Source organism: Canis lupus, chromosome 4 (assembly GCF_011100685.1).
Source record: "Canis lupus familiaris isolate Mischka breed German Shepherd chromosome 4, alternate assembly UU_Cfam_GSD_1.0, whole genome shotgun sequence".
NCBI lineage: Eukaryota > Metazoa > Chordata > Mammalia > Carnivora > Canidae > Canis > Canis lupus.
The window spans coordinates 38,589,711-38,601,826 of NC_049225.1; the positions used below are offsets into that span (position 1 = coordinate 38,589,711).

At 47.0% G+C, this 12,116-nt stretch overlaps 1 long non-coding RNA gene across 1 annotated transcript; it reads right to left on the minus strand.

Moving 5' to 3' along the window:
* Positions 1 to 825: 825 nt before the first annotated feature.
* Positions 826 to 11,685, minus strand: LOC119871632. The gene is made up of 3 exons (XR_005357610.1): positions 11,334 to 11,685; positions 8,395 to 8,639; positions 826 to 7,191 (listed from the first exon to the last, which is right to left on the minus strand). It is a non-coding gene; the product is annotated as an uncharacterized LOC119871632 (long non-coding RNA).
* Between the last annotated feature and the right edge of the window lie 431 nt (positions 11,686 to 12,116).

Sequence of the window (12,116 nt, forward strand, 5' to 3'; positions counted from 1 at the left end):
TGATTGTCAATATATATCTTGGGGGTTTAGAGATAAAGGAAATTTCTAAAGGACTTTTTTTTTAATAATAAATTTATTTTTTATTGGTGTTCAATTTACCAACATACAGAATAACACCCAGTGCTCATCCCATCAAGTGCCCCCCTCAGCACCCGTCACCCATTCACCCTCACCCCCTGCCCTCCTCCCCTTCCATCACCCCTAGTTCATTTCCCAGAGTTAGGAGTCTTTATGTTCTATCTCCTCTAAAGGAGTTTTTATATGTTAAAGTAAACTTACAGGATCCTGGGGGTCGGGCTAAGATTGCCTTTGCCCTTAGCAAAGTATTAACATCCAGCTGAGCCCATAGAGGAATGTCCCTCTGTCTGTTTCAAGGACTTGTCAATGTGCTGCCCTAGGCTTGTGCTTTGTCCTCAGCTAGTCCTCTGTACCCCCATCAATGTCCAATGGGGCCTTATGAATGTGCAAATATTGTGCAGAGGGCCATGGGATCTGCCCTGGGATGTCAGAAATCTTGAGTTAGAAATTACAATAAAAAATCTCAATATGTTTGGTGTGGTGGTGCTTTCTGGGGAAGCTGATGAGGCACCTGAGTTTGGGCAGGAATTCATGGGGAGTGAGCCAGCCTGGGAGGAAGGACTAGGGAGACAGCAGCTACCTGGGTAACAGGAACAGTGCCAAATGAGGGTGCAAAGGGCACCCTTCCATCCCATTGTACCATTTAACTTGCCCTTATATCTTTTTATTAGCCAGGGCCTTGCGCATGGTTTGCTTACTTAGAGAAGATTCCCTAACTAGTTTAAACTCAGTGGAAAGTTCATGACATTTGGGATTTAAATTCCATTTAAGTGTTGCCAAGAGGAAGGTAAAAAACACACACAGAGCTCCGAGCAGCCCTTCAACTCCTACAGCGTCAAAGCATTTTAAAAAGATCTCTAAAGAGACTCTAGGGGGTTCTGCAAATTTCTCTTACAAAATAGCATCTTTGTAAAAAATAAGAGTATCAGCAACACATGCATTTAAATCCTCTCGAAATCCAAATGGATTTTAAGACTGAGGATGAAAAATTGCTTCCCTAAAAGCCAATGAAGTTGACCATGGAGGGATTTTCTTTTTTGGGGGAGTGGCAGGCAGTGAGATAGAGAGGGCATTTTAATAGGAAGTCAAAGTACCCATTAGAAAAGTTTTTAAAAATCATGAAATAATAGATTTAGAAAGCCCTGCTAAATCAGTTTAAACTTTTTGTTTAAATCACTGTTTGTTTCCATGAAATTTTAGTAGATGGTCTCACCCGTGATTCTAACTTTTTGCCAAGACAGGTCTTTTAACTGTAAGTCAAAATCTGTTCCCTTTGATCATTTTATAATAAAATTACACTGGATAATCAGCTGTTGACATTGTGAACAGCCTCTTCTGGTCTATTGGCTTACCAGAGCATGTCCCCACACAGTGGCCTGCCAGGCCCGGGGTTGGAGATGCCACATAATTGGTGTCCTACATAGGTCTGAAATAACGAGAGGACTATTCCAGAATCAGACTCGGCTGACTCCAGATTCAGGGCTGAATAGACTGCCAGCAGGCCTCTGAAGGCTGAGGTGATATCCCTGAGAAGGGCTGGTAAGGAGTTGCCCCAAGTGCTTGGGGCAAGATGTTCCCTACTCTCACAGCTCCTCCTACCACCACCTCCACCTGGCAGAGGCTGCAGGGCCCTACAACTGAGATCCTGCCAAGAGTGTGCATGCAGGGGTACTGCATTAGGCCACGACTCAATCAATCCCTTCCAATTATGTCAGCAGAGAGGAGAGGTTAGTTTGGGAAGTACACATTCAATGAGCATTTATTATTGAACCCTGCTTCAGTCGCTTTCATTTAGCTGCTTTATTTAATCATCTTTAAAGCCCAAAGCAATGTGAATTATTCCCAATTTAGAGATGAGGAAATTGGGGTTCAAAGAGAATAACTACTGATCCGAGACTCCTGGGACTCTAGACTCCAAGGTTCAATAATATGCGTCTGCTAGGCTGCCTTTCAGGGTGCATGTTGGTGGGGATTATATAGATATAGTCTTTGAAGACAGAGACACACTATTAACATCTCAGTGTATTGACGGGCCAAAGAAAACACTAAGTGCTGTGTGCCACCAATTGTTCCAAGCGCTTCCCACGTGAAAACACATGTAATCTTCAGAATAAACCCACACTTCATCTCCATTTTCAGATGATGAAATTCACAGCATGGAGAGATTGAGGAACTTGTCTAAGGTGGCAGAGCTAAGAAAGGGTGGAGCTAAGGTTCAAACCCAGGTACTAAGGTTCTGGATGCTTCCTCTCATCATCATGTTAGGAAAAACTTCATACACACTGAAAATTCGAAGGAAGTTTACAGTGAACACCTGTGTGCCTACCCCCTAGATTCTGCAATTGTTAGCATTCTCCCACATTTATTCTACCATATGTCTATTCACCTACGTAGCCATCAATCCACCTCATTTTTGATGCATTTCAAAGAAAGTTGGAGAAATCCGTATACTTCACCCCTAAACTCTTCAGCATGAATATCGTTACCTGGAGTTCAACATTTATTGACGTTTTGTTGATAACATTACAGAGAGAAATGCACAAATCTTAATAGTAGCATTCAATGAAATTCAACAAACGTATACACCTGTGTTACCCAAACCTCATGGAGATTTAGAACATTTCCATCACTCCAGAAAGTTCCCTCCTGTGCCTTCCCACGCAATACCCACCTCACTTGCTCCCAGAAAATCACGGTTCTTTCCTCCATTATAGGTATGTCCCTTTTCCAGAGCTTTATATCCATGAAATTACATAGTATGTTTCCCTTTTGTGGCTGACTCCTTTTGCTTGGCCTATTGTCTTCCAGATTTGCCCATGTAGTTGCATGTATGAGTAGCTTATTCCTTTCTATTGCTGAGTAGTATCCCACTGAGTGACTATACCAGTTTGTTTATTCATTCTCTTGTTTATGGACACCTGGGCCATTCCCCAAACCCTCCCCCACTTTCAGCTATTTTGAATAGAGATGCTCCGAATACTGATGTGCTAGTCTCTCTGTGGACATAGGCTTTCCCTGCTTTGCTTTACAACTTAGAATGGGTCAAAGGGTAGATTTATGCTGAGTTTTATAAGAAACTGCCAGACTGCTTTCCAAAGTGGTTGCATACTTTACATTCCCACCAGCAGTGTGTGACAGTTCCCATTTGGATGCTAAACGGCTAAGCAATATGCTTTGCCACCCTCCCAAGGAGGAGGCCAATAAACATTTGCAGTTGAATGAGTTCCTAAAGGTCAGAAAGAATGGATTTGGCAGCAGCAGAGATGACACCTGCTGGGTCCCGGTGGGGGTGGGGAGAATCTGTTTTCAACTCTTCAACCTTGCCTCCCAAAATCTTGGCTTGCACCGACAATGACCGCAAAGGCGCAAAGTGGGCAGCACACCTGCTGCGGACACCCGGCACTCCGGTAAGCCTTTCGTGTATATATAAAGATAGAAATGTTCTATGACCCTTCAACCTTGTAATTAGGAGCTATATTTATCCCATTTTATAGGTCAGGAAATAGAGGCTCGGAGGAGTGAGTGATTCACTCTCTGGCGCTCATGAAGGCAAAGCCAAGATTTGATCCTGCTTTAGAATGACTTCAAAGTCTGAGCAATTTCTACTGCATCTTAACATCTTCTGCTGCAGAAGGGGACAGATTTGGAGGACCTGGGGGCAGCTTAGGGAGGGAGCTGAATAGTCCGGGTCCCAAAGAGCCCTGATTCCTGGGAAGTATGTAACAAAGAGGCATCTTTCGACCAGAGTGATGGCCCCAAAGCAGCTTTGTAAACTTGCTGCTAAAGACTCCCTCCTTAAATGGAACTTAGAGCAACTGTAGTTGGAGAAAAACAAAACGTTGTGCAATTAGTAATTCATTCTGCAGTGGATCACTGTGGCTCTGATACAAAGAAGTGGCCTCGTGGCACAGCCCACATAGACCGGAGGGGGAGCTCATAAGAGAGAAAGCCAGCATGGGGTGTAAAGAAGAGGACAGTCATGTCTTTAAAGGCAAAAATTGGAAACTGAAGATCTGTTCACAGGGGCTGGTTATAAATAAAATGAAGGTGACCCCTTTTCCTCAGATGCCGCTGAGATCCTGGATCCTTCTGAGAAAGCTAAGACTGGGTTAGAGTGAGGCCCTCACTTCATCTGGGGACTAGGGTCCTGCGAGGCAGTGCCTGCTCAGCACTTGCCCACCTGCTCCCCCGGCCACAGGAGAGCCTCTGTCTCAGAGCTCGCCTGCATCTACTTGGCCCTCAGCCCCCACGGAGGATAAGATCAATGTCCTCCTTCAGGCAGCAGGTGTGAATGTTGAACCTTTCTGGCAGGGCTTGTTTGCCAGGGCCTCCACATTGGGAGCCTCATCTTGCAGCTCTGCAAGATGGGGCTCGGGGACCTGCCCCAGTAGCAGGTGCTGCCCCACAGAAGGCCCGGCGCTCCTTCCCCCACTGCGGCGCCAGCCCAGGAGGAGAAAATGGAAGCAAAGAAAGAAGAATCAGGAGTCTGATGGTGACTCATGCTTTGGTCTTTTTGACTAAGCCTCTTCTGTAACTTGTTCAATAAAAAGCTGAACTCTTAAGAATAAAATAAAATAATAAAATAAAATGAAGTTGCATCTATGCCATGGAGGTCTATGTAGCCATGAAAAAGAATGAGACCTAGCTCTGTAAGCTCATATGATACACTATCCAGGATATATTTTAAACGAACAAACAGGCACAAGTTCAAGTACTGCATGTAGAGTATGAGCTGATTGGTGTTCAGAAGACTTCTTTTATGCTTATATAGTATTTTTCTGGATGAATACACCGAACATTATTAACAGTGGTTACCTCTGGAGGGTAAAAATGAAAGGTGAGGGGAAAATTTTTTTTTCTTTTTTAAACTCTTCTGAACCCCACATTTTTTTTTTAACACTTGCAACATGTAGATACAACTACAAAAGAAGGGTTGCCTGCAGATAACTTCTGTGGCAGAGTCCCAGATGCTGTGCCAGCTTTCCCTCTAGTGGGACAAAGATGTGGGACCCCACCAGCTGCTTTCAAGCTCTGCTTCCTTTGGGTTTTCTCTGTCACATTCATTTCAGGATTGCCTACTTGCAGGGCCAAGGCACTGCACCATTGCTGGGGCACTAGCCACATTCCAGGCTACACGATTGCCAGGCTGGAATTGTGTACCGCAGCAGCCCTGGCTGCTTGGCTTACCACCCACAAAGCTCACTTGTGCTGAAGCTGCATAGGTGCTGGTCTTCTAGGACATTCAAAATGGCCTTTGGTGTGGAAAGCCCGGTAGAGAAGCTCCCTCTCTGCCGAGCAATTGGCCTCTGCCCCACCTTTGGTGCATGGGAGACTTGTTTAACAACAGACTTCTCTCATGCCATCCTTTGCCCTTCCAGAGGGATATGCCTAAAAGTCAGAGCTAATCGCCTCACTGCAGCTAAAAACTTTGTCTACAGGAATGCATACTGTTTATTCAAGCACTTTAAAAAATGCTCATTCCTGGGCATCTTCTGAGATCCCCTTTGGTTCAGGGAGTGGGAACCAGAATCTGCATTTCTATGAGTGCTGCAAGCTGATTCTGATATGAGTGTTCCTGAGACCACATATAAGAAAATGTTGAGTCACAGGAAATGTCAGAACTTTTCTGAATGGCATTCAGCCCCGTATGATTTCTACGCCACTTTTCTCCCCACTGGTCCCCATCCACCCTACCTACTCCAGTTGCTTGGAATCTCACTGATCTCTTCAGCTCCTCTCCTATGCCTGGAGCCACCTGCATCTGCAGATGTCCCCTTGGGCTACGAGGATCTTAAGCTAGAAGCAGCACCTGCTATGCCTCTGCATTCCCCAGGGCTTGCCTCCACCAAGGTGCGCAGAAGTAAGGGATGAAAACCTGCAAGGAGCAAGGTTCACAAGAAGGCTGTGGTGCATGTGGTGGGGGGCTGGCTCCTGGGGCTCCGGTCCACCAGTGAGCTGCCCCATGCCGCAGCCCCCTCGGGCCCTCCACAGCCCTGAGGGGCACCCTGCAGGATTGGAAGGAGTTGGGCTGGCAAGCTTCAGCTTCAATATGACCCTACAGGCTCAAGAATAGAGAAGAGGGAAACTGAGGCAAAGAGCCAAAGGCAAGTCAGGACTGGCAATTCGATTTCCAGGGGCACAAAAGGAGACAGGTCCTGCCAGACTGCCGGCTTCTCTCCAGGCCCGAGTGCTGTGCAGGGACCCCTGTTGTGGCCTCAGAGCTGCTCCGAGGGCCCGGGCACAGGCTTTCCTTGGAGGCCCCTGCCGACCCTGGAGCCCCAGCCTGTCATCTCACTGCCCCCTCTCTCCTGGTTTCCCCCTCCTCCTGCATCCCGGCCTTTGGGCCTTTGCCGGAGTTCAGGCTGTCCCCGCCCCAGAGCTCAGGCACCAGGGTTTGTAAAGAAACATCTCTAAGCTGCAGCTGACAACACGCCCCGGAAAGACGACAGACCTCCCACTTGCAGAGTTTTTACCAAACCTTTAAAGGTTGCAGTCTTCCACCCTGCAATCATCCCACAAAAGCTGTCAGGAGCATCACTGAAAATGAAAACCTGTAATGAGCAAAGTTCACAAGAAGGCTGCCAATCCGCGGTGGGTGCGGTGGGGGGCTGGCTGCTGGGGCCCTGGTTCCACAACCAGAGAGCTGCCCCACGCCACGCCCCGTGCCCCCTGTGGCCCCCGAGGGGCACACTGCAGGACTGGAAAGACCTTGGGTGCTGGTGGGAGAGACTTTTGCTTCAAATTTCAGCTCTGCGGTGAGGGACTCTTCCAAATCATGTTAACCTTCTGAGTCCAGTTTCCTCGTGTGCAAACTAGAGACATGACTAGCCCTGCACACTTGTTGTGAGGGTTGTACATGGTGTGAAAGGCGAAGAGCCCACTCACTACAGGGCCTGTTGCATAGGAGACACTTGGTAGATGATGGATCCCTTCTCACCTTTGCCTGACGTCCAACTGTCCATCCATCTTCTCTTCAGTTAGGAAACGGCTTCTATAGCAGTGGGATTGGGAATATATACTCCACAGCCCGAACAGCTACCTGGGTTCAAATCCCAGGTCTGCTGTGTTGTCTTTAGCAAGTTGTTTCTCCTCTCTGTGCCTCTGTTTCTTCATCTGTAGAATGATAATAACAGTGGCTAATGCTTAGGTGTTATTGTGAGGCTTAAATGGGATATGACATAAAAAGAGCTTGAGAAAGAGCCTGGCACATAGTAAACTCTCAATAAATGTCAGCTATTACTGTCCTTATCCAGTCAACATGTAGTGAGTGCTTATAGCAAGCCTACCAGAGATTGCCAAGGAGCCTACAATTAAGCTGGAAAACTCGTGCACAGGCCCCCAGATAGTCTCATCTGAAAGGACTGTTTTCCGGTGATTTTTGGTAGCCTATTCCAGCAAAACATGAATGCATTCTAATGTTAATAACCTGACCCAGCGTTAGTGGAATGTAGTCTACTTGAGTGGGAAAAGCAAAGTTTTGCAGTAAAATAGACCCCGATTCACATCCCAAGCTGTGTGACATTGGACGAGTGGCTCTACCTCTCTGAACCTTGGTTTCCTTATCTGTAAATGGGAATATTGATACCTATCCCTCAGGGCTTGTTGAGGATGCTATAGAAGAATGGATGACCCAATACACATTAGTATCCTTTCTCTTGTTCACCAAGCTTTTTAAGAATTATTAAAAAGCAGATTGCCTAACTAGAGAGGGCTGGCTAGTTCAGGTGGGATGCTGTTTCAGAAAGTTTGAGAAAAGCTCTTCCTGAGTCATGGCTGTGGAAACTTCTTGGTACAGCTCCCTAGCTTTCCTCTGTCCTCTGTCCTTAAACTGCTGTATTGCCTTCTCAGTTCTGACTCACCAGCAGTTTCTATGGCTTTCTCTTTCTCTACAGGAGTGGGTGGTTGTTTAGTCTCTAATTTCAGTATCTTATTATCCTGGGGCACAGTCATTCAGTCACACAGTGTCAGGCCCAAATCCATATAGACGTTTCCCACCCTCACAAGCCGGACCCTTATCAATGATTCACAGACCCCCAAGCAACCACATGGCATCTGGGGCTAGAAGGGGCAGAGTGCAAGAGGAGGATGATGAGGATCCTAGTCATGGTACTGTGTGCCAGAAACTGCATGCCCATAGCCCCGATTAATTCTTATAATGGGCCACCAGTGTAGGCAATATCTTCCCTATTTGATAAGTATGGGACCCGAGACCCAGAAAGATGACACCATGTATCCACAACAGGGATCTGAATCCAGGTCTTTTAAGAAAAATCATATTTTTAAGCACTGGACAAAATAGCCTCTCACTATGCTGACCTGGCTCTGAAGCCACAGTTCTGCTGGTAGGTGTAATCAGCACATCATTGCTAGAACTGCGTCATTGCCAGCCTGTCGTTCTGCAGGTCAGGTTGAGACACAGCCAATGTGTGCACGCACGTGTGCATGTGCACACACACTCAAGCTGCCATTTGCAGTGGTAAGATTTCCAATCCCAGGACACCTGCTGCACTGTAGCCTGGTATCCAACTGTTTCTCACTTGGAGCAACCACATGGCAGGAAGCTGCAGAGACATGAAAAGGAAAAGAAGGCAGAAAGAAACAATTATAAAGGCAAAAACCCAAGCAGAGCATCTGGGACCCTCTGCTTGGGAGTCAGATGAGAGGCCTCCTGTCCCCTGGTCATCTGAACCCACACAAGGGGAACACCTGAGACTCTGATCGCTGAAGATAGAAGGCAGGACAGAGGGAAGGTGACCAGGGAAGTGAGGGTGACAGTGGGGGAGTGATTGTCCCTTGAGGTCCTGATGACAGACACGGTTTCCTAAGCTCTCAGGTGGGTGCCGAGTTGAGGTCTGTCTCGCTGCAAAACCAACCCTCTTCACACACAAACTCCTAGTTGCCTCTCAAGAAAATACAGAGCTCTGGGCATTTGGGAATAGGTGTGTTAATCACCATTTTATGGAAGCAAGAGGCTTAGTAAAATTAAATAATTAGACCAAAGACCCAAGTCTGACAAATCCGAGAGCCACGTTCCAGTGAGGTTGCAGTTTCAATGTCCGTGCCCCTTCCCTCAGCCCATGCCTGCCCTCTGTGGAGAAGCATCACAAAGGCCTGTCTGCCAGCTAGGTGCGGTGCGGGGACACCTTCTCCCTCCAGGCAAAGAAACACCCAGCAATGGGCGTGAAATGTCTCCAACGTTTTCTACTGAGGGTGACCAGTTTGGCAAGCAAGACAAAAAAAGAACTGACCTGCCAAAACAGAGTCTAATTTTTTTTCTCTGATATCTCAATTATTTCAAGAAAGGCATGGAATTCGGAAAGGTTCGCTGTGGATAGATTTGTTTTCTTAGACCAAGTCCTTCTCATTTATCAGGCTTGGCTATGTCTCTCAAAGCTGGGATGAGAAGAGAGAAAGTGGGACTTTCAGTTCTGTGTCTGCCCCTCCTCCCCTGCCGTGTCCCCTGTGCTCTGAGATGGTCACACAAGAGGAAAACACGCTGCATGGCCTGGCCTCAACCCACATTCAATTTTGTGTACTCAGTAAAGCTGTTTGTTCAAAGTCCTTGGAAAGACAAAAGTCCAATTCTCGACCAGAGTTGTGGTGGAGAGAGGTAGGATACTAATAAGTCCTTTTACTCTGTTCTTCAATGGAGAAAAGGGTAATGAGATCACCTAAATAATCAAAGTAACTTCCTGGGCTTCAGATCCCTTGCTGGGTGTCCCCAGTGCTTTTTACTTTTAAATGCCTCATGCAAAGCTTGCAAATATATATATATTTTTTATAGTTGTCTTGTCTGCTTAGGACCTGAAGATTGGTTTTCCTTGCCAAAAGCCAGAAAAGGCATAGGTTTGCTTTAAATCTGAGGAACTGTGGAGGCCGAGAAAAATTAAGGCCATTCCACCTCAAGTTTAGCATTAGCACAAGTACAGCCATCTCAGGCCCCTGGGAATAAGAGCTGAACTTTACAGGAAAAACTGCAGAATGTCCTAGGCCGGAATCCCATATTAGAAAGACAATAAAGCTTAGAATGTCCTTGGCAGAGAATCCCATACCAGATCTTAAGAAACTCCCCCACCCTTTCCCCCATATTGGAATGGAAAAAAATTCCTTCACCCCTTCTGAAGATCCCCTAGACCAGCCCATAAAAAACCCAGCTGTGTCAGGTATACTTGGACCCAAGCTGGAGCTTGTAAATAAACCCTCGTGTGTTTGCATCGGTGTCGGCTCCTTGGTGGTTTCTCAGATTCGCAATCTTGGGCACAACAGAATGAGCTTTCTTCTCCTATGTCATCCAAGTGGGATTTCCCTCCACCTTCCCCAGAGTTGCTATGAGGCGGGTGTGCATAAAGTCCCCCCTCCCTTGTCTCCTTGGAACATGTTCAGGGAAGTCTACCAACCTCATCACTGGGTTATGGAATTGGCTCTGTGTGTGGGCAGTGCTGAGTCTTCCTTCCCTGTACTGTAGGGGTCAGAGCAGATGCCAGCCCTGGGGGCACATGGCTACACAGTGCTCTCTGGAGGAAATGTTTCCCGGATTTGTTGCTGTTGCAGTCTGAGGATTTGGAATTGCAGAGCTCCAAATTTTGAGGGACCTTAGAGATAATAAGCTGGCTCACATACTCCATTTTACAGGTAAGAAGACTGAGGCCAACAGGGTGAAGTGGCCTTCACTTGGCCACCCAGTTAGTTAGCAACAAAGCCAAGATTCAGACCTTGACCTTTTCCTGACTATTTGCTTCCTTTTGTATAGCTCGGAGCTAACCCACAGGTCAATATAGTCAAAGTAGTCTTCTAGAACCCAACATTGAAACAAAAAGGAAGGAGGGGAGGAAGGCAGGAAGGAAGGAAGAAAAAAGGGGAGAAGGAAGGAAGGAAAGAAGGGAATGAAGGGGGAGGGAGGGATTGAGGAGGGAGGAGAGAAAATGTTTCCATGTGCCCCACTGGCCTCCTCCCCAGAGGGCTCCCCTTCCCACTAGAACAGACCTCTTTGCCACCTGGCCCTGCTACATTCACCTTGGTTCTGGCCACATCCCCCTCTCACTTTCCTTCCCCCAGCTGAATACAGTCTCCTCCAATGCAGTGCAGTTTCCAGCCTCCACACCTTTGCAGGTGCTGCTTCCTCTCCCTGGAAATCCCTTCCCTAGTTCACAGGTCAGCTAGCTCCTCTGGGAAGCCTATCTGAGCCCCTGCCCCCCAGCTTTGAGCAAGGCCAACCCTTCCCTCCCTCAGAGCTGCTTCTGCTCATGCGCACTCACTCCTTCGAGTAGCCTTAGCCTGGAGGCTGTTTGTGTCCCCGACGGTCCTCCACCAGGCTGGCAGCTCTTCCACACCGAGAAGCAGGTTTCCACCCCTCTGGTCCCCGTGCCTGCTTGGCACAGGGCTGGCCGCAGGGCAGGGCGGGAGCTAAAAGACGATGGCTGGATAGGCGAATGGTCATCTAATGAGTGCATGCCACCCAAATAACAGGCCCATGCTCTGATGACAAAATAGTGACAATTTAGATCAAATTAGTGGCACAAAGAATAAAAGCTGGTATATGAACTCCAGATTTATATATCTCTTTCCCATCTGATTGTATTTGTTAAATTTACAAAGTGAATATTGTGTACCAGCCCAGTGCAAAGGAACTCCTTCCTGAGAGGCAAATCTACCAGGCTTGAGCAAATAAAACAACATCCCCCCCTCCTCCACGATGAATAATCATCTATTTACATACTAACTGCCCATTTTCTAAGGAGGCATCAGATTACTCATCTACTTAATTAAAATATCTTTAGTTCTAGCTGGAGCCCAGCTAGGTGATAATTATTGCTGGCATTCCCTAGCACCTCCAACATTGAAGAATGTTGCAGAAATCCTTAGGGAATAACACTCATAGTATTTTCAAAAAGCAGTATTGCAAAATATCAAGCTGAACTTGTTAGTTGACTGGTGCTTGGGTCTGAAAGGGAAGTTCTCAACCTCAGGCTGAGCCTGTGACTCTACAGGCCTGGAAAAAAATCATAACGAGAACAGTGAAGGTTTCTTGAGAGCTTCCT